This window comes from Astyanax mexicanus, chromosome 17, assembly GCF_023375975.1.
Source record: "Astyanax mexicanus isolate ESR-SI-001 chromosome 17, AstMex3_surface, whole genome shotgun sequence".
In the NCBI taxonomy this organism is placed as follows: domain Eukaryota; kingdom Metazoa; phylum Chordata; class Actinopteri; order Characiformes; family Acestrorhamphidae; genus Astyanax; species Astyanax mexicanus.
The window spans coordinates 4,602,392-4,625,944 of NC_064424.1; the positions used below are offsets into that span (position 1 = coordinate 4,602,392).

Below are 23,553 nucleotides of genomic sequence, written 5' to 3' on the forward strand. Positions count from 1 at the left end.
TTTCAAGAAACTCAAGGACACTTTACAGTTTACACATATTAAACACAACCATTCACACTTAGCACTCATCCACATACCGGTGAGAAGCGGCAGCCAATAGCGCACAGCATACTCTCAACCGTCCACCTGGAGGACTGCATCGGTGCACTACAGCATTTCACCAAAAACAGAGCAGCAAGGCTCTAAAAGAGGATCCGGCTCAGTTTTACTGAACGTGAGCAGCTGGTGGAGCAACGGAGACTTCAGAAGGGGAAACTCAGAGCTCAGTAGCTCATTCACCCATAGCAAAACCAAAGAAACGAAAGGAGAAAGGAGACCGCATCACACCCGCCCAGTTTAAAATGATTCTTCCGCATGCTTGGTGCAATTACCCATTCTCACCAGAGATTGCCTTAAATTCCCCATAATCCAAAAATTTACAGAAATCAGGTTCTATTTTAAGTTCTTTTAGCGGCCCACATTCTGAGCAGCTCACCGGGAATGGTCTCTGTACTCCCAGTCTTTAGCCAGTTCATCCCTGGATATTACTGAGATGCTAGGTTTCGTTGGACACAGGAAATAAAACAAATGAAAAAGAAAAAAGATAAAAACCTATATTTTACCACAGGGTTGTGAACATATTTATCTTCTTCATCCCACAGCTCTGTTATTTAATGTCAGTCTCTTATTGGGAGTGTGAAGTGGGCCGTATGCTCGGCGCTGCTGCTGTGAAGGAGACAGAGTCTCTAAAAGCCTACGCAGCCGCAGCGTTAGGAAACAGTGTCAGAATAAACACAGATATTTTATCCCCTCATCAGAGAGCTTGATTTAAAAGCTGTGCTCACACAGATCCTCCGGCTCACATTTTCCATGTGTGTCTGTGAATCCAAGCGGATGGAGATGCCTGAACCGAATATTTCTCTTGGCTCCTGAACTTGTCAGATTGAAATTAGGCATACACTCGAATAACAGCTCGTGTCAAAGTTGCACATTGTCTCAGGCATCTGCTGTCTGCCAAGAGGGCAGGAGGTGTGAAAAGGGGGCGTGACCCTCCTGTCGTTCTGAAGTTCTGCCATTTACACGCTCCAGTTTCTCAATGAAACATCACATCACACACGTCTTCCTGCTTCACACAAAGAGCTCATTCTGTTTCTCGTCCCTCAGAGTCGGCCTGGCTGATATTCACCGAAACCTATGACAAAGATCTACATCTAGGCCTGTCACTAGGGGTGGGCGATATGGCTCAAAAAGAATATCATGATATTTAGGGTATTTTTGCGATAACGATATACTTGGCGATAAAGGAAAACTAAAATAATTCATTCATTTCAGGAATATAGTATAATAGTATAACAGCATAATCATAATGTAGCAAAAAAAAATAGCATTACATAATATAATGCAGCAAAAAATATTGCAGAATATTTAGCGCATGCATATAAACTGCAAAGTAAAACAATTATACAATAAATACACCTAAAGCTTCACAGTAAATAATAAACTACTTTTAAGACCGAACATCTCTATTATCAGGACATGAATTTTTAATATCACAATATTTCTGTGTCACGATATACAGTATTGTATACGATATAATATTGCCCACCCCTACCTGTCACAATAACAATTATTACAAATGATATTTTGTCCCAGAAATTATTGCGATAAACGATATTGTTGGCATTTTTAGACCACTAATTTAGCACTAATAAAATGATAACATAATTAACCCTTTAAATAAACGTTCCATTCCTGTTCACGCACCTAATTTTGCAAAGTGAGGAGACAGGGGAACCATGCTCCACACCATGACGTGCAGTCTGTCCCAGCTGGCCCGCGTTGAACCGGCATAAAGACCCTGCCTGGTGGAGGTGAATGGAAGGCTGAGGCAACACGAACCTAAGAGACACTAAAGTTAAGCAACTAGAGCCTCACTGGGCCGTTATTATATTTCTTTAGTTTAGTTTTGGGTGTTGATGGAGGCCATGTTTCCTAATAAAGGTATGTTTTGAGTTAATTTACTCCCTGGCTCTGTGTCTCTCTGTGCTTTCGCACTACCGGCCACGCCCACAGTCACAAAATATGTAAGTGTATTTTTTAAGTGCCAGCACAATGGCCGATATCACGATTATTAAATGATAAAATGATTGAAGTCATGTCAATTTATTGAACGATAAGTCGATAATGTAGTTATTGTGACCGGCCTATTTCCAACATTAGGAGTATGAAAACATGCACAAACCACCTATCTCACCCTCGCTGATGTGTGTGTGAGCAAAGCTAGACAGACACCCAACAGGAATTTCTAAAAGATTCAAGAATCCTTTGTAAAAGGATTTTCTTTTTTTGAGGATTTCAGGTTTATTCACATCTTTTGTTGTTTATTTGATTATTTCCTTTGGTTCATACTTTTTTTTTTTGTAAAACTGCAAATAGAACCTAAAAATGTATTTTTACTATAAACACAATGAAAATTAACAGTAAACATGAGTATGAACGGTAAAACTTTATAATAACTTTCATTAATATATGTTTAACTAATGATCAGTAGATGAGAATAAAGCAGTAGTTTATCAGAATTTAAATATTAACAAATGCTCACTCATGACACTTATTTTTCAGCATGGATATTTATATTAAAATGTTAGCAAATCATCAGCTTATCAGAATTTGAACATTAATAAATCGCTAGTAAATGTGAATTTTAAACTACGCAAATGTTTGTCAATTTGCAGTTCATGTTGCCACTGTGTTCATTAGTATTTACAAATGTGAAAGCAACTTAGTTTCTGAAAATGTGAAAAATAACAGCAATTAATCATTAATGTTATATTAATGGTATATTAATGAAAGTTATTTTAAAGTGTTTTCGTAAAAAATGCTTTAAGACATATAGAAAATAGAAAATATGATGAACCGTATTTGGAGTTCTTGAGCCCTACTAAGTAGGGATAGGTTTCTTCACTGATTTCCCAGTTCGATTCGATTCCAATTCACAAGGTCCCGATTTGATTCAAAATTTCGATTAATTTAGGGAAATTTCAGCTTCAATAAAACCTGTAGTTTGAATGTGAAATTTATGTAATTTTACAGGGAATACTTATAAGAGCCTTGTTTTCCCTGAGGACAAAATAATCTGAATTAGTAACAGTGCTAGCGCAGCGGCAAAAAATCAATTGCATTTATACAAATTAATATTACATAATTTAAATGAAGATCGATTCAATTCGTAGAATCGATTTTTTAAACACACCCCTACTACTAAGCCACATCTTATGTCCTCCTTTAAGGCACAAATATCCAATTATTACATTAAGCGAGTCAATTTAGCAAATTACTTCCTTATTTTCAGAAAGCATTACTGCCAATTAGGGGTGTGACGAGATCTCGTTATTTCTCTTTATGCTTAAACCTGTCTTGCGGGAAAAAAAAGTTTAGCGTGTACTTTTTAAGAGGGATCTGGCAACACAGTAGTGATAGCAGCGAGTGTGGTGGCTGAGCAGTGAGAGCAGCTCTCAGCAGAAGAGAAAATTTCAGGTATTTGTATAGAAGATGCTTCTGCTACTTTTAAGTTGTATATCTGGCTGCATTTTGGCTCCAGTGGAAACAATAAACGGTAACAGAGTGACCAACAAGACACAAACCATATATAAATACTGTAAGTAAATCCTACACGTGACTGTTTCATAGACAGCTGTACTAATCCCTTAGCTCTGTACTGTATTTAAAAACATGTTCTGTCTCTGTTTCACTTCAAGCATAGTCTTAATATGACTGGTTATGGTTCTGCAGAGTTAAATTACAAGAGATTTAGGAGAAAAACACACAAACCATAGTCTTAATATGACTGGTTGTGGTTTACACTTATTGTTTGCACTATATAAGACCTAGAAAAGTTTTCTTTTTATTTTTTATTCTTATTTCTATTCCTTATAGAATCAATGTGTGAGAGAAACCAGTTTGTTAAATTTGCGTTATATGATTTTCAAATAAAACTAATTTTTGATGTTTTCTTTAAAAAATAATTTTTAAATCTCGTCTCGTCTCGTTCTTATGAACCCAGTATCGTGTCTCATCTCGACTCGTGATTTTAGTGTCTCGTCACACCCCTACTCTGTACTGTATTTAAAAACATGTTCTGTCTCTGTTTCACTTCAAGCATAGTCTTAATATGACTGGTTATGGTTATGAATAGTTACATTACAAGAGATTTAGGAGAAGAAAACACAAAACATAGTCTTAATATGACTGGTTGTGGTTTGCACTTATTGTTTGCACTATATAAGACCTAGAAAAGTTTTATTTTTATTTTTTATTCTTATTTCTATTTCTTATAGAATCAATGTGTGTGAGAAACCAGTCTGTTAAATTTGCTTTATATGATTTTGTCAAATAAAACTAATTTTTTTAAGTTTTCAATCCATTTTTCATTTTTGATGTTTTCTTGAAAATTTTATTTCTAAATCTCGTCTAGTCTCATTCTCGTGATATTAGTGTCTCGTCACACCCCTACTGCCAATGTTTTTTTTTTTGTTTGTGTGAAGAGGACGAGGGTAGTTAGTATTGGGGGGGGGGGGGGGGGCAATATTTTAAACCCTAAAAAGGGGGTAACACAGCGAGAAAGGTTTAAGACCCCTGGTATATACAATTTGTAACATCATGACGGCATCAGTTAGGCGTGAGCTGCACGCTGTGTAAACACAGGCTCAATTTCAATTAGGGTCCTGAGGTTAGACATAAAGCTGTGATTTATACCAGCAGTGAAATTATCAATTAGCCAGTAGTAAATCCTGGTAATGAAAGACAGCACCACCCGTTTGCATGCGGTTAGGAAATGCAGGCGAGTTATTAATCACATCACAAATTCAACCAGCCAGCCTCATATTGTGTTGCGTTGTCAATTTTGGCTCCCTCCCCGAAACATGTGCTCTAAATGAGGCCTCTAATGTGTTTCCCTGGCATTCCAAGAGCGCTGCAGGCTCCAGTGGAGCGAAGCCTTCACGTGGGCAACGGTGGTTCACGTAAGAGTCGAGGAGGCCAAATAAAGTCAGTCAGTGTTTCATATCCAACAACATGCTCAGTTCATCACTTCACTCACTCCTGTTAACTCCTGCCAAACTCACACTGGAGGACTTTACAGAGACACAGAGCTTTCTTTTATAAAAGACTCAAGTCTGACAGACTCTGCAAATACTGCAAACAGTGGAGCAACTGGAGGAGATTTTACTTTTTTTACAGGATAATAACTTTCTCAAAAATGATCCGTTTTACAGGGACACAGTATATAGTAGAGGTGTGCCATATATCCTCTTGAGACCCTTTGTCCTCTTATGAGGACATTACGTTTCTGCATCATGATTATACATTTTTAAAAAACGTTAACCCTTTGTCCTTATATGGAGGTGGTTGCATGACAACATGACTCTCAATTGATTAAAAATAAGATAGCAGGAATCCCAGTCACAGGTTTCTACAGCCAGTCCAGACAGGAACATGGGCCAGGTAAAAATTCTCATCCAATTTTATGTTTGAAACTAGTTTATTTACTTACTGTAGACTTTCTGTACAAAGACAAAATCTAGTTTTTAAACTTGTTCAGTCCTACTGATCCCACATAGATATGATCAATTAAAAATGCACACCAAGCAAACATTCAGGTCTCAAGAGGATATCATTGTATGCAAAAATCTAAATAACGTGATATAATAAAAGTTTTAAAATATAAAAAAATGTATATTCTTAAAAGCAACCTATTTGGCATTTGTTTAGCTATTCATTGTATTCACTTCATTTTGTTACTTTTCTCTAAAAAAAGATAGATAAATAAGAGAGTAGTTTTTCTGGGATTAAAAGCGTGAATTCAGCTGTAACTGGAAATATCTGCACTGCAAAACTGTACTGGACTGAGGTGCACAGCCTTTGACGTGTGCGTTTACAAGCACGTGCCCAACCATGTGGATGGAGGCCATGTGCACTGTTTTACTACAGACAAAGACTTAAATATTGGAAAATATTGTTTACTGCATTCATTTCTAAAGCTCAAATAATATCCTTTACTACAGAGCAGCTGCAATCTGTTAACCAATGACTTGTTTCCTAAAATAATGTTCATTTTCTGCAGTTCATTAGTTCTTAGTTCATTACTTTTTTTAAAAGCCCTGACAGTTTACTGCTAACTCTTGTACCATATAAATTCTCTGGATTTTGCACTATTCAGTATTTCAGGGTATTTGCTAAACCTGAGGAACCAAAACGCCACCCTAGCTTAATAATATGTATCATTACTCAAACTGTGTTCGTTTCTGAAGTTCAAGTTCGAGTGACGTAAAAAACCGTAGCGCAAAAAACACAACAGCGGGATTCTGACGTGCTTGACACTATGTCAAAATATCACTTTCCTTTCATCCGAGCCCACGGAAACCAGCTGCGCTCCAAGCCAGGCTTTGTACGCTATCAGAGCCGCTGGAACTCGGTCAGGAAAAAGACGTAATGAGATCTAAAGCATTAAATAAAAGTCCACGGGAGATTTACTCTGGCCAAACAGCACCGGCTGACCACGGTTCAAGCCTTCAGCCTGATTTACGAGCTACTTTATCTGATTTAATGAGCATTTCAACAATTAGCTTAGCCCGTATCGGAGCCCGTAAGTCCTCGATCAGCCCTGACCTGCGAAAACACAGCTGCTTTTTTTTTTTTTTTACGACCGCGAACCTGGGGTTTCTTTTTAATGGGCAGCCGTCGCGGCTCGGTCGCAAGGCAAAGGCTCATTATGCCATCTTGGAGGAGAAGGCACAGTTTCGCCTCTATTTTGGCCCCACTGTCACCGACTTTTTGGAGAATAATACATCATCTCTGGAAATAGCCTGTCCCACACTGCAGGTATGAGTGTAGTGAGTGGAGGAATATTGGAAAATCAATTAGGGCCAGGAGGCTGCCTGTTGTCACTGACATGTCATTAGTGGCTTAATCAAGGGTAGTGTGATGCTTCGGGAGTCAGGAACAGGTTTAGAATACAGTACATCTCCTGCGCTGCGTATTCAGACAGACTGGTTTGACTGGGTCAGTTCAGTACACTAGGTGACAGGACTGGTGACATAGTGCATCATAGTGTCACTTTTATACTGTTTTAGAAGAGCTTTCCTGGACTTCTATTAGGAATAGATAATTAGGATAATTAGGATAAGTCCTGGGAAGTAGTGCTGTGCGATACGACGATAAATAGAAAAACATAAAAGTGTCTATCAAGCTTCTTACCTTCTATCGCCACTATCGTTTCTACAGTAATTTTTATCAATTATTCATGCAAATAATTGATTAAATAAAGTAGACTACGATGAAATGTATTGGCTTGGCCACTTTGCATAAACTCGGTTTATATAAGTGATGATAAAGTAATCTTCGCAAAAAAAAAAAAAGCTTCATAATGTGGTTTTGCGACGTGACGCTGCTTTACGTTATTTGACGGACACTTTTAAATATAAATGTACATATGTTCAATTTTACTATTTGTATGACATTACAGGGTCACATTGAGAAAATATTTTAAAATATATTTATTAACTACTAGTTTTTTCATGCAGCTCTATTCTGATCTCACTAGACACAGTTGCAGTAGTTCAATAAAAAACACATTACACTTACAGCAAACAATTCAGCACGACAAACCCCCAAATTAACTGTTCTTCATGCCTGATACAGATTCTGTAGTCTAAAACCAGCCTTCTATGCTTCACAAATCCCCAAACTCTGCCTCCCAACTACAATTCCAATACATCTGCCAGGCTCATGTTTTCATGTGTACAGTTTATGCCAGTTCATTAATTTACTCCTAAGCTAAAATTCTATTTAATTGATTAAAGAGGGTGTAATTAATTTGACTTTTTTAATTTGACTACTTTTAATCACCTTACAGCACTATAAAAAAAAAACAGATTTCATTTAACCTTATTTGTTGTTTTCCATTGTTTTAAAGCAAAACTGCAGCTAAACTGATGATATCTGTATTGATAATTGGTACAGAAAAAGCAGAAAGCTTGCACCTACTTTGCTGCATTCAGATGCTGATCTTTCGCCTTTTCACTCTTTCCTCCACGTTGCCGCTTGATTGGTCACTCCAGGTTGCCCAAGCATTAGGCTCCGCCTCCTCCATCCATGTACAGCAAGAAGTGCAAGGGCTTGGGCTGATGACTGGACCTGTTAAAAAAAAAGCATTAAATATACAATGTAAAAAAAAAAAATAAATCAGAAAAAGAAAGAAAACACAATGAAGACCTGTGCCCAAAATTTTGACTGCTACTTTATGCATCTGTTCCTTAATAAATGTATTTATTTACTTATTTCTGTTTACAATGACAGCTGGCTCAGCTCGTGACATTTCCATCACAACTCAAAAATAAATAAGATCGATTACACACAATTTAATAAATACTGTGAATTTCTAATTAGAGAGGAGCGGATCACTCTTCATGCTCTGAGAACACTTTACAGCAACATGCTAAATATATTAAGTTACTGAGACAAATTCAGTACTAAATGTAGGTCAGAAGCTACTGCAGAACAGCATGTTCTGGATTATAGGAATGTCCGAACTTCATCAAATTCCTTTAGAAGCTTTAGAGGCTTTCGTTTGTACTGTTAGCCGTTTTACTGGAAAAAATGTTATTATTGTTAGCTAACAGTGATAGGGAGCAGATCACTTGCATTAATTACAAAAACATGACACTAAATTAATCACACTGAAACTGCAGCGGCAGTGTTTCGTTTGTGAGGGCGATACGTTTGTGTGTGTATTTTTCCAAAAAATACCGGGCAACTCAAACACGTTCCTCCCATTCCCTCACACCTGTGTGTGTTGATGTTAATGAAAACTCGCCAGATTAAATATCGCAGCTTTGGCGGCGGATAATCAGGAGACGGTCGATCCTGGTGCTGTTTATTAGGAGAAATTGCACGGCATGCAGACGGCTGGAGTTTAAAGTTGAGAATGAAAGCTGAAACCTGGGACCAGAGCAGGGAGACACATATAATAAAAAAAAAGCTGATAGCAAAAAATGAGTTATTTGGTAACTAAAGCCCTATTTTTTCTTTTATGGGGTTTTGGGTCCTCTGTGATTTTATTCCCGCCAGAACGACCATGTATGTGTTTTTCTCAGACGTCCTCTGAGAAAATTACAGGCTAAATTATCTACTGTTTTTTCTCCGTGGTCCTCCAGTAATTTTAGTCACGTCTGGACGCACATCTCTGAGTTTCATCTCCTCACATTTATTAAAATAGCTAATTGTCCACTGCCACACACCGTAATCACACTTTGGGCGCTTGGGCGTTTCCACAGAGATCCACATAAACACAACAGCGAGTGGAAATGGAGGAGCTACTGAACTTGATGTCATGTGACTGAGAAAGCCAAAAAAAAAAACCTCACTGGTCCTCCTGGTTTTTTTTTTTAAATGCAGTCCGGATGCAGGAGTTTTATCACTGAATAGAAGTGTAAAACATGTTTCACAGACGCCCCCCTGAGAAACATCCTGATAATCCTGCTTTTTACTCAGTGATAAAACTCTGAGTAAAAAAAAAGGAGGACCAGTGAGGTTTTTTTTTAGGCCTTTTCCGTCACATGACATCCAGTTCAGTAGCTCCTCCATTTCCACTTGCTGTTGTGTTTTTAACGTGGATCTCAGTGGAAATGCGCACCCAAAGTGTAATTACGGTGCGTAGCAGTGGACAAATATAACTAAAAAAAACTATTTTATTAAACGTGAGGACACGAAACTCAGAGATGTTCGTCCGGACGGGACTAAAATTACCGGAGGACCACGGAGTTCAGAGAAAAACAGTAGATAATTCAGCCTGTAATTTTCTTAGAGAACTTTTGAGAAAAACACGTACATGGTCGTTCCGGATGGAAATAAAATCACAGAGGATTAAAACCAACCATAAAAAAGAAAATTACAACAGAACCTCCTGAGAAACTAATCCCGTCCGGATAAGGTTTTAGGGAGTTTACAGTGTCTATGTTTCAATAAAATATCTATGTTTGGAGTCATGTATTGATAATTTATTGCAAACAAAAATTATTTGATATATTGTGATACTGATATTTTGCCCCACCCCTACTAAACTAACACACAGACACATAGCAGAACACATCCAGTTATCTGAGCCTTCTTTCAGGGTTTTACAGCTTTTTCACAGCTTTTTCACTGAAAGCTCAGGCAGATGCAACACACACACACACACACACACACTTACACACACAAAATATGCCAGTGTCAGAGAGCAGAGAGGTGGTGGAATACAAAGAGCTCTGCAGCAGCAGCATTTCAATAGCCTTAAGAGGGAAGAAACAGCGTACTGTCATGGTGACGTTGCTAAGCAACAAATAACAGATTTTATTAATCTTGGACTACATGTTGCACAAAAAAGGAAGGATGTGCAGCTTTGTGGAATATGAATCAGACGTGCATCGTGGATCACGTAGCCTGTGCTAGAAGGTCCGCGGTAAAGAAACAACACTAACCTCTAAATCCTGCAGACTATAAAATAAGATTAGTGAAGGAAATTAATACAGATTTTCCTCCCTGTCTAGACTAACTCATATTCTACTGTACACACAACCACACAAACACCCCGCCTAGAATAGCGCACGTGTCTATCAGTGTTTTCTTTCCAACTGGATTTAATTTCACAGTCTGATTCAGGAAGCCCCTGTAAATCTTAAATTTGGTTAGGCTTATCGCTTCAGGAGAGCATGTGCAGTTCATTAGGGCAGACTGGCCTGAACCTGGGAGCGAATCAGACGTCTCAGAAGTCATGCTTAGCATTTCAGAGCCATTACTGGACGTTTGTCAACAAGGGAAATGTTCCATGCTGGAAAAGAAAGCATCTGAGTCAGGCCAACATCAAGCATAAAGCAGTGGTGGGTGTGTGCACGCAGGCCTGGTACAAAGACCAAAAGCAGTTAATTTTAATGTCTGATCGCTATTAAAATGCCCAGCTGCTGGGGTTACATACAGTGTTTACAGGCAACTAAAGCCTATAAAGTTAAATCATAGCGATAAACAGACCAATGATGTATTTAAAAGCTATTCAGTACAGATATTAGGAATTCTGCAACCTTTGGTGTGTGTTGGGCAGTCTGAGGTGAGGGGTGGTGATCATTAGGGGTGGGAGATATGGTCCTAAAATGATATCATGATATTCCAGAGGATTTTTGCGACAGCGATATTCTTGGGGATATTACAAACACTAAAAATCATTATACTACTACAGCAAAATTCACGTTAAACAACAACAAAAAAACAAATCTAGAAACTGCACAGTAACAGTAAGTCAGATTTTTATCAAATATTATTTATAATAAATGTTAAAAATATATATTTTTAATTATTAACCATCATTTAAAGTTATATACAGCAATGAAAACCAACTTAAATACTAAAGAGCAGAATATTTAGTAGTGTTTAATCCGCTTTCAGATTGCCTGCAGTAGCTGCACTGCTGTTTAATTGTTTCTCCAGCATCAGAGCACAGTGTTGCCTTTCCAAGCCCAATAACAATACACTGTTCTATAGGTCAGCTGCCAGCGTGATCCCCCACTATTACAGTCCTTAAACACATTCTCTATAAAGAAATGATTTAGTACAGTTACTCTGTGGCATTTCTCCTGTATTTGAGATACAAAGACATATTGGTATTTGCCAAGTTCTGTAGTCCCCGTCTATATTTGCCAATTAATTATATTTAACACGTGTGTGCGGGTCTCAGCCAGAGACTGTAAAAAAAGATGGACGCCGTGTCTCCGTTCCCATTCATTCAATGAAAATGAAGCCAAAATCTTCCGCCATGTTGGCGATCCTGACACCCGAGTCTGCGCAGTAGAGACCAGAGGAGGGAGAAAGACTGTGGATAGCAACCTACTCATTTAAATAACCCCGCCCCTGAGGGCTGCCTCGAGGTCACAGGCTGCAGAGCGGGGCGGAGCGGAGTTGACGGTCTGTTATTGGTCCCGCCCATAACCAGCCCTTTTACAATAACCACACCTTTTTTGAATAGAGCCGAATAAAGTTTTAAAAACCGAATTCTGTGGGGATATAAACATTTGACAGTACAAGCAGAGGTTACACTAGCTGCTGCATTTAAATAATGGAGGTAGAATTACAGTATATTAGAAAAAAACGTGATTGAGAGTTGTCCGTTTTGCCATTGAAACCTATGGGGATGGGTGGAGTTACACGGCTTTCTGAAACCCAACAGCAGGGGGCGCCCGAGCTGTGGTGGCTTCACTTTTGAGAGACAATGCTCTGTCCAGCTATATACAGTCTATGGTCTCAGCTGCACTAAAATGTAAAATATATAAAGCTACATTAATGGGAAAAGATGTTGCTACACAATGATTCTTGCTGTCTCTGAATGATGGTCAGCTAATATAGTTTATTAGTTGTTGGGATTTCACAAGCTCAGCTTTGCAAACATGCAGTTAATGAGTTAATGCTTTTCTCTCAGACTTATTTGGGAAACAGAATACTTCTTTTTCTGAAATAAAATGCTATAAGAACTTAATGCATAGTTAAGCTGGAAATATAAAAAATCTGGTATCGGTATGAGAAGAAAAAAATAGTACTGCATGCATGCATATGAAGTGAAAACATAACTAGTTTGAAATATTTTATCTGATTAATCACGACAACATTCTGTGATTAACTGTGATTAATCGCGCTTGTTCTTTATAAGACGCTTGTTTTTATAGTGGATATTTAAATGTAAATAAAATAATGAATGTAAGAAATATAAAATGCAGTTATATTCATATTAGTGGTTTTTAATTTAAATACTATAGGGTTTCGTTGCAACTCGCACAGTGCCTTACCAATTCTGATTCTGATTCTAATTTTAGATGGTCTAAGCTGGTCTTTAGCCCTATCTGGACGGGATTAGTTTCTCAGGGGGGCGTCTGTGAAAAATATTTTAATCTTCTACTTCTAGTAATAAAACTCTTGCATCCGGACTGCAATTGAAAAAACAGGAGGACCAGCGAGTTTTTTTAGGCTTCCTCAATCACGTGACATCATATTCAGTAGTAGGGGTGGGCGATATGGCTCTGAAATAATATCACAATATTTCAGGGTATTTTTGCGATAACGATATACTTGGCGATATAGGAAATCTAAAATAATTTATTACTTTCAGGAATATAGTATAATAGTATAACAGTATAATCATAATGTTGCAAAATAACTAATATAATGCAGCAAAGAATATTGCAGAATATTTAGTGCATGCATATAAACTGCTAACTAAAACAATTATACAATAAATACACCTAAAGCTTCACAGTAAATAATAGACTACTTTTAAGACAGAACAGCCCTATTATCACGATATGGATTTTTAATATCATGATATTTCTGTGTCACGATATATTGTATATGATATAATATTGCCCACCCCTATTCAGTAGCTTCTCCATTTCCACTTGCTGTTGTGTTTTTACGTGGATGTCGGTGGAAACGTGCAGCCTAAGTGTGATCATGGTGCGGGGCAGTGGACAATTAGCTATTTTATTAAGCGCGAGGAGACGAAACTCAGAGATGTGGATCCGGACGGGACTAAAATTACCGGAGGAGCACCGAAGGAGCTCAGCGAAATACAGTAGATAATTCAGCCTGTAATTTTCTCAGAGGACGTCTGAGACAAACACATACACATGGTCGTTCCGGACGGGAATAAAATCACAGAGGATAAAAACCCCCCATAAAAGAGAAAATTACACCAGAACCCCCTGAGAAACTAATCCCTTTTATGGTCAAGTTGGATGAAAAGCAGCTCATCCTAGCTCCTAATAATGACAGTAATTACAGTAGGACTGTTTATGGGCTGTGTAAGAACTTGCTGAAACCATACAAGGTGCCATGGTATTATTCATTGTGTGTTATAAATAAGTCTGTTTTTACGTCTTTGCATTAATTTATTGCCATTTCCGCCTAATAATTTAGGTTGTGGAATATTTGGAGCATTCAAGTAGCGTAAAGCAAGATGCAGCACGACATGTATGAATTAATTTGCCTAATGCAACACTGGCGATGTATGTTGAAACGATATATTGTGCATCCCTATTCCCTATGTCCCATGGCATGTGGCACATCACTGCACATTCCTTTTCTGTAGGGCTGATGAATGTATGAGTGGTTTAACCAGCTTACTTTAAATCCTCAAGTAAAAAACAGGTAATGAATGCTATAAAATGTGCTGTCCGAATGCTAAAAAAAGCCGGACCCCCAGGGCTACATGTGGTTTTTACAGTCAGTCTGAAGCAGCCTGAACCTGGGAGAGAATCAGACTCCGTCTCAGAAGTCATGCTCAACATTTCAGACCCATTACTGTAAGTTTGTCAACAAGTTCAATGCTCCATGATGGAAGCGAATAGAACTCAGGCTTAGTCCTGCAATAAAGCACTGCTGCACCCTGCGGTTCGGTCAAGCCTGGCACGAACGCCAGATGCAATGAAATTTAATATCCGAAGGCTATTAAAATACCCGGCTGCTGGGGTTACATATGCTTTTTACGGGCAACTAAAGCCTGGGATTAAATCATGGTGTTAAATAGACATATGAGGTATCTAAAAACTATTCAGTTAGAATATCTGGAGTAAATAAATATGATTTACTCAGTCTCTGGTGAGAGATTGCGTGTGGTAAGATACTCTTCACATCCTTCATTAAGAATATGAGGAATATATTTGACAGCTCTGAGATAATAGATAAAAAAAAAAATACCCTATCATTACACTGTCACTGATGTCAAGCACCACCCCTACTTTAATCATGTTAATCATGGAAACATAAGCATCCACTAAATCCTACAGCTGTCAGACAGACGTCTGGTATTTATAGCCCTGGATTATTCAATTACATTACATTATCAAGCATTACATTATAATGATAAAGCACTTCAGTGTGTGTTCAGTTCAGTAAGTGTGGGCTGCAGCTGACAATGCTGCTTATTATCTGTTAGCTGCATATACTGTATGGGTATATTCTGATTTGCTCCTTTTTAAACTAATCAATTTGCATTGTTCCTGCACTTTAAACCTCAAAACTCTGGGTCTTTATTTTCACACAGATACATTTTCTAGTGCTGCCAATGTTAAGGTTTAGTTGTCTTTTTTAATGAAAATCCCTTATTATACCAATTTTGGCCCCAACGTCCTGCTGAAATGGACTCTTTTTACAGAGCCTAGTAAAGTACTAGCAGTAGGGCCGCACCGATTAGTCGATACAATCGGCAACGGCGACTATAAACTTGCAAACCCAGAATTTTGGAGACACACTTGCTTCACTCTCTCTCTGTTTCTATAAAAGTGTCTAAACACACCAGATAGGGGACAAGACAACAGCTGTACTTACTGTATACGAGCTCATTATATATTTAAACACTAGGGCTACAACGAATAGTCGGCATAATAAACACTATAAAACTATAGTATAACAAATTGTTGATGCAAAATGTAATTCTCGATGCATTCTTTAATGCGTGATGGGAGAGGGGGAGAGAGAGAGAGAGAGAGAGAGAAAGAAAGAAAAAAGAAAGAGAGCGAGAGAGAAAAAGAGAGAAAGAACGAGAGCGCACGAGAGAGAGAGAGAGAGAGAGAGAGAGAGAGAGAGAGAGAGAGAACGAACAAGAAGGGCGAGAGAGGAAGACACGCACATAGTGAGAGTGACAAATCCTGAGCATCCTGATTGGCCTTTCCTTGTGTTTAGTTGACCAATGGGGTTTCGGTGTTTGAGTTTAAACAGGCTTCACTTCTTCATTAACATTACTAGCTAGCTAGTTAGGAAATTACTGTACTCTGTCCATGACATTAAAATTATTTTTTGTTGTAGTACAAATTAGGGCTGGGCAATATTATATCGTATACAATATATCGTGACACAGAAATATCATGATATTAAAAATCCATATCGTGATAATAGGGCTGTTCTGTCTTAAAAGTAGTCTATTGTTTACTGTGAAGCTTTAGGTGTATTTATTGTATAATTGTTTTAGTTTGCAGTTTATATGCATGCACTAAATATTCTGCAATATTTTTTGCTGCATTATATTATTTTATGCTATATTATTTATTTTGCCACATTATAATTATGCTGTTATACTATTATACTATATTCCTGAAATTAATAAATTATTTTTCTGTTTTCCTTTATCGCCAAGTATATAGTTATCACCAAAATACCCTGAAATATCGTGATATTATTTTAGAGCCATATCGCCCACCCCTAGTGCAAATCTTTATTTGCTTTAGTTTCATTTCTCCTTATAAAAAAGTAAGGAAAAAAAATCAAATAATACATACAAAAAAATAACATCCAGCCTGTTTGAATGTTTCCAATAATACACTTGGTAATTTCTAGTTTAATATAGGTACATCAAACTATCAAAATGTTCTGTAAAACGGGTCTCTGGGCCTAAATGTTCAGCTGTCCTTACCAAAAGGAAGTACAAATAGAGGGCATGACAACAAAAAATCGTGACTAATTGACTAATCTAAAAAAATAAATTAATAAAAAAAAAATCTGCAGATTAGTTAACTATTAAAATAATCATTAGTTGCAGGCCTATTAAACACACTGTTTAAATGTGTTTAAATCTTAACATTTAGTGGCTTCTGCTGTCTCTAAAAGGATAGAGAAAAGCAGAGAGCAAGTTCATCATTAGCTGTTGCTGCTGCACAGAGAGCAGATAGAGGAGTACATCAAAATAAATATAATGCATTGTAAAAATGTCTTTAAATATTTTAATATAGTAATTTATTTGTACCCTATCACACAGTCCTAAGCCCAGATAACTATAATAAATGTTTGGACTGAAGACGTTAGAAAGCCAGAAGCCATTTCTAGCCCCTCTCTGCCTGTATAACCAGTGAAATGTCCTCTTTAAAGTTGTGTTTCTCCAGGCCTACAGTATATATAGCTCTTTGAAACCTTCCTGTGGCCCCGTTTGACACAGTTAAATGAAGCTCGGCTGTGCCTCTGGCTCCCTGTGTGTGTATCTCTGTGTGCAGTTAGAGGAGATCAGTCAGCCAGCTGCTGTGTGCTGTTCTGAGGACACAGAGGACATTCCTGGGTCTTTTATTCAGTGTGTTTTTGGAAACACAGGATTCATATGACAGCGAGAGGCAATTAAAGATGACTCTGATCTAATTTAACAACCAGGAGAAAACACTGGGTCATATACTGGACCAGAAGTGTCAAGTAATGAAGTACAAATACTTTGTTACTCTACTTAAATAAGACTTTTTAATTCTACTTCTTAAGTTTTCACACAATTATCTGAACTTTCTACTCCTTAAGTTTTAAAAACAGCCTCATTACTTCTATTTAGTTTCAGCTCGTTTTCATTCCAGCTTCTCATCGCTCAATAAAATAAACCCCCTATGCAGATAAATCTCTTCATCCAGATAGAGCTAGGCAAACTCCAGTCCAACTAAGCTTCTTTGATATACAGCTCAGGAAAAAAACAAGAGACCACTTTATGATGTTTTTCCTTGATTTTACCAAATTGAAAACCTCTGGAATATAATCAAGAGGAAGAGGAACGATCACAAGCCATCAAACCACCAAACTGAACTGCTTGAATTTTTGCACCAGGAGTAAAGCAGCATAAAGTTATCCAAAAGCAGTGTGTAAGACTGGTGGAGGAGAACATGTTGCCAAGAAGCATGAAAACTGTGATTCAGCATTCGGATTTTTAACCAAATATTGATTTCAGCAAGTAAATGCTCTAAGTGAGAATATTTTTTATTTGGAATTTGGGAGAAATGTTGTCTGTAGTTTATAGAATAAAACAACAATGTTCATTTTACTCAAACACAAACCTATAAATAGCAAAATCAGAAAAAACTAATTCAGTCTCTTATATATATTTTTTTTTTACCAGAGCTGTATTTACATTGTACTAAAATACATTAATTTCACGCTTTCTATAAAATTCACTTACATGAAGATGATGTTCAAATTTTCAATTCTTCTCCTCCATTCGTCCTGAAAGCTCTGCTCCCCAGCTCTGAAACTCTATGATCTGAAATAAATATAAAAACTCACTCACAATTCAAATCCACACTCAAATCCCACCTGTATAATATTGTCTTTTCCATGTGATTAACTTAATTGCATTCTTTTATTTACATTTTTTGTATATGATTTTTTATTTTTCATTTTATTGCCTACTTTTAACTCTTTTTAGTGTGTCTTCAGGTGACAAACATTACAGTAAACAAACAAAACACTGCAAGGATTATATCCAAGACCTCAGATTACAAAAAAACATGCCTGCACTGTTTTCAAAGCAAATATCTACCTTTTTATTTTATTAATCACAACCATAATGTAACATCTTGCTGTGCAGGGCTTTAATATTATTATTATTATTTTTTTTTTAGAATAATGAGCTGAGCAAGTCTACAAGTTCCCTATAACCCAGCTAACCCTGCTAGTGTAGTTAGATACAATGCTGTGTAGCTTTAAATGGAAAGACGGCTTAAAATAGCTGCTAAAACTGCTTAAATTAGAAGTGTCTGCTTTATTTTTCATATAGCTGCAGGTTTATAAGTATATGAGCTGAAAGAAGGTCTGCAGTGTATTGTTTGGTGTGGTTAGTGGTGTTTGTTAACTCTGTTACTCACTGTATTTCCTGGAAGCTGCACTGTAGAGGGTATTATCCTGTTACTGGGGTTACAGGTCTGTATTATCTTTTTAGCTACATATTTCACACAATTAACTACAAACCGAAGAAACGCTAAAAACAAACCCCTCACCTGCACACCACACGCTGTTAATGGGTAAATGGCCACAGGTGTGCAGCCAGAGCTGGTCTACAGGGAGCATGCGCACTTCTAGCTCCTGTTTATATATAAAAATGAATATAATCACTAGAGGGCGCCAGCGAGGGAGTGCTAAATGAATGGAGGTGAATGGAGCTAAATGGTAAAATCTCAAATTAAAAATAGTAATTAACTGCTTCTCTAGAATATTTCTTTAAATTAAGAAATAATAATAAAGTATTTATCTAAACCGCAAAGAAAGCATACCTGACTGTTTTCATTTTTCTGAAGCACACGATTTTTTGGACAGCAAATGCGCTAGCATTACTGCTACTGTGTTCTGATTGGCTGGTCAGAGCACGTTTATTTCAAGGTTTATTACTGGAGTTTTTAAAAAGCTGGAGTTTTTTTAAAAATAATGTTTTGGTACTGAAACATTTAATGCAATAAGTACATTTTCAGAAAATAAAAACGTTAAATAAAAAGATTTATGCATTAATGTCCTGACCTGACGAATAAACCCTGACCGAAGTTCAGTTTTAAAAATGGACTTGTTTCAACTGAATAATAATAAAAAAAAAAACACTTTTTAGTTCTCACAAATCATGAATTACTAGGATTTATATGTCTCCCGTCTGAGCAAAAAAATGAATCATAAAATAAATAAATAAATAAAAATTAAATTAAAATTATTAATAATAATCATATATCAGTAAGGTTTATAAGTAAAGATAGATAGATAGATAGATAGATAGATACTTTATTGATCCCCGGGGGGAAATTCTTGGCATCCAGCAGCAGGTTACACAATACACAAAGTTAAAAAAGATAAAATATAAAATATAAAGATACATATAAATACAATCAAATAAGAAATAGAATATACAGTGTAAATGTACAGTCTTCGTGTGTGTGTGTGTGTAATGGAGATGGAGAATGGAGGTAGTGCAGTTGAACACAATAGACAGTGAACACCAGTTGATGTGCATAAAGTGAGGATAACTGATGTCAGCCAAACAGAAAGTGCAAATACACAGTTATATAATAATTTAAATTAAATTAAGCAGTGCAAAAGATACGTAAACAGTGCAAAAGATACGTAAACAGTAGATGAATTAACTAGTGAATGAACTACTAGTGCAAAATATGGTAGAACTATAAAAAGTGTTCTAGGCATCAGCAAGTCTGAGAGTGTGTCCATAGCTGGGGGTATGTCCATGGTGTGGCCAGAGTGGCCGGAATGAAAAAGTTTCACAGAGTCTTTAGTTTGCTGTGCTGAGAGGAGTTGAACAGTCTTATGGCCTGAGGAACAAAAGACTTTCGGAGTCTGTCTGTGGAGCAGGACTGGGACAGCAGTCTGCCGCTGAATGAGCTCCTCTGCCTGGTGATGGTGCTGTGCAGAGGGTGGTGAACATTGTCCATGATGTTCAGCAGCTTGCTGAGGGCTCTCCTCTCTGCCAGTGGTGTTAAGGACTCCAGCTCTAATCCCAGCACAGAACCAGTAAGTAAAGCAAAGTAAGTATATCATCACTGTCCAATGTTAAAAACAAGTATCTCCATTTTTGTCGATTTTTAGATTACTACATTATTTTAACAAACCACATTTCTTGATTTATGGACCAATAGAATTACTCAAAAGAAACAAACTTTTTTTTACATTGACTTACTTTAAAAGTTAATAAGGTTTTATCTCTCTCCTGTAAATTTGCTGTTTTGGAGATACTTGTATTTCATTGGACAGTGATGATTTATACTTTAATTTACTTACTTATACATATACAGTACCAGTTAAAAGCTTGGACGGGAAATTGTGAAGGACAAACCCTTTTTTTTTTTACTATTTACTATGTAATTCTATGTGTACCTTAATGGTTTTTGTCTTTAATTTTACGTACATGTAGAAAAAATATTAAATAAAGAAATAAAGGAAAACACTGAATGAGAAGGTGTATTCAAACATTTGACTGAACACAGTGTTTAAAAACTCCAGCATATATATATATATATATATATATATATATATATATATACACAGCAGTGCTGCTGGAGTTTTTAAACGCTGTGTTTAATCTGTCACTGTCCTCCACTCCATTACACACTCCTACCTACAGCTACTCCACCCTGTAGATAAAGTAAGGTCAGAGACAGAAGCTCTGAATCTGTTGCTGTACAGTTTACAGTGTTGGTCATATTCTAGCTCTTAGTGACACTGAGTTGTTTAAAAACTCCAGCAGCACTGCTGTGTCTGATCCACTCGTCTCATATATCACCACTATCTTTAATTATAGAACTGCAGAGTACACTTATATCCTAAGTGAAGCTAAAACAATGGTTTATTGTGTGTATAAACAAGAGAAAATAGAAAATAAGTTGAAATGGGAAGTGATTTAGTTCTGGCAGCAATGATCTATTGGTTTCTTTACTTACTTACTTTTACTGACAGCTTCCTGATGTTATTTTAGAGATGAATGGCACTGACTCTCTCTGGCTGGGAGAGATCTCTCGGCAGGACGAATGACGTGGAGTCTGATTGCTCAGAATCATGCTGTAAGCTCGGGCCGGGCGGTGAAGGTTTTGTGCTCAGGGCTGAGTACAGTAATGATTCCTGGGGAAACTCAAGGCTGATGGAGATATAATAGGCCCTGTTCTGGTTCTCGTGTGGCTGGGCTTGTGGTCCTATCTCGCAGTGACTCATACGCTCCTTTATCTTGGGTTTCAGCGGAGGGAAACCTCAGCGTGCAGACCACATTTTAAAAACAGCAAGAGCAATGAATTATGGGATTGTGCGACACAGCCAATATTTGATCCTCACAGTAGTTGTGGTGCATAATAAATCACGTCGCAGTTTGTCGGAGTGGAATGTCTGTTTTAGGACAGACTACAGCCTGCTCACAAAATAAATTAAAATAAAAACAGTGAGCACTGATACAATAAGCTGTAAACTTCACTGGTATAACTGTAATGATTCATGTTGTACACATATGTAACTTGCAAGTCACTGTGATACAGCATTCGTACATGAAACACATGCGAATATATACACTATATTGCCAAAAGTATTCACTCACTCAACTAAATCATTAAATTCAGGTGCAGCAACAAGTCCAGTCGTGAAATTTCACTACTCACTACTCACCCCCCCCCCACCCCCAAACACAACCACATTTATATTACATACAGTATGTTTGGCCAAGGGCTAATAAACATTGCTTCATTTGTAAATTTGAAACTAAACAAATTTTCTACTCATATCTTGAGTTTAATTCATTTTCTTTTACATTTTATTAAAAAACTAATAAAAAAAAGAGTAGCACTTTTTAAAAGAAATGTAACATAAGAAAGGTAAAGGGCAAATATTAACCATGTAAGATGTTTATATTGCTTGCAATTTAGGTGAAGCAAGCATGTGTAAAGCATTTTAATGTAGAATTGCTTAATTTTGCTGAATTAAATACAAGTAACAAAGTAAACGAGTAACAAAAATATGAACACCACACAAGGGTTAATTGGGAACAAAGTCAGATGCAGTGGTGTTAAGGACCTCACCAGTGGACTCAATTCTCTGGAGTAAGAAATCTCATTTATATACTTGTCTGGCAGCATTATGCCGGGTGTAAAGTTTGTTAGAGGGGGGATTATGGTGTTGGGTTGTTTGCGGGAACAGTTGGGGGATGGCCTATTCCTTTTCCAACCTGTGATTTCACACCAGTGCACAAATCAAAGTCGATAAAGACATGGATGAGCGAGTGAGTCTGGTGTGGAAGAACTTGACTGGCCTGCACAGAGTCTGATAGAACACTTTTAAGATCCAACATCAGTGTCTGACCTCACAAATGAGCGTCTAGAAGAATAATCAAACATCCTCATAAACACACTCCTAAACCTCGAGGAAAGCCTTTGCAGAAGAAAATATTCTCATTTAGAGCATTTATTTGCAGAAAATGATAAATGGCTTAAATAACAAAAAAGATGCAGAGCTTTAGAACTCAAATAAAAGTTCATATTCATAAAGTTTTCAGAGTTCAATCAATGTTTTACCAAATTAATATTTGGTGAAATAACTTTTGTTTTAAATCACTGTTTTCATGCTTCTTGGCATCATGTTCACCTCCACCAGTCTTATACACTGCTTTTGGATAACTTTATGCCTTTACTCCTGATGCAACAATTTAAGCAGTTCAGTTTGGTGGTTTGATGGCTTGTGATCATCTATGTTCCTCTTGATTATATTCCAGAGGTTTTTAATTTGGTGAAATCAAGAAAAAACATAATTTTCATCATTTTTTTCCAGAGCTGTATGTTATCTTTCATTGCTTTCCAGTATCAGACACTACTATGCACTAAAATGCACTCTATGCAGCATAAAAGCATGAAAACACTTTTAAATTCTATTGCCTTTCCCCCTTTAAACTCCTCCTAATCCTTTAAAAAGATTCCACACTTATTTTTCCACTTCCTGTTGCCATGTTTCCTCTGCATCTTAACATATCCATTGATGGTGATGCGGCACATCATCTGTAAAACGTGTTCTGCAGCGCTGAGTGAAAACCCATCCTACCCCATGTTTACTGTGGAGCTAACAACTGTCAGACAGGCCCAAATGGATTCCGACTTAAAACGACCAGAGATTTACACTTAAACTAGCGTTTAATAGCAGACGCAGACTAATAGCTCACCACCTCCTCCGGTTTCCTTTCACTTTCCTGTGGAAGCTGTGAGCTCTCAGCTTCGCCCACCTGCAGAGAGAGCGGCAAAGTTC

General features: G+C 37.2%; 1 long non-coding RNA gene across 2 annotated transcripts in view; it reads right to left on the reverse strand.

Annotated features, from left to right (window-relative positions):
* Positions 1-18,833, reverse strand: part of LOC111193850 (uncharacterized) — a 45,121-nt gene extending 26,288 nt beyond the window's left edge. For both annotated transcript variants that reach the window (XR_007425090.1, XR_002650748.2), the window contains exons 1-3: positions 18,657-18,833; positions 17,972-18,052; positions 8,023-8,172 (exon numbers count right to left, since the gene is read on the reverse strand). This is a non-coding gene — a long non-coding RNA (uncharacterized LOC111193850). The remainder of the gene's footprint in view (positions 1-8,022; positions 8,173-17,971; positions 18,053-18,656) is intronic.
* Between the last annotated feature and the right edge of the window lie 4,720 nt (positions 18,834-23,553).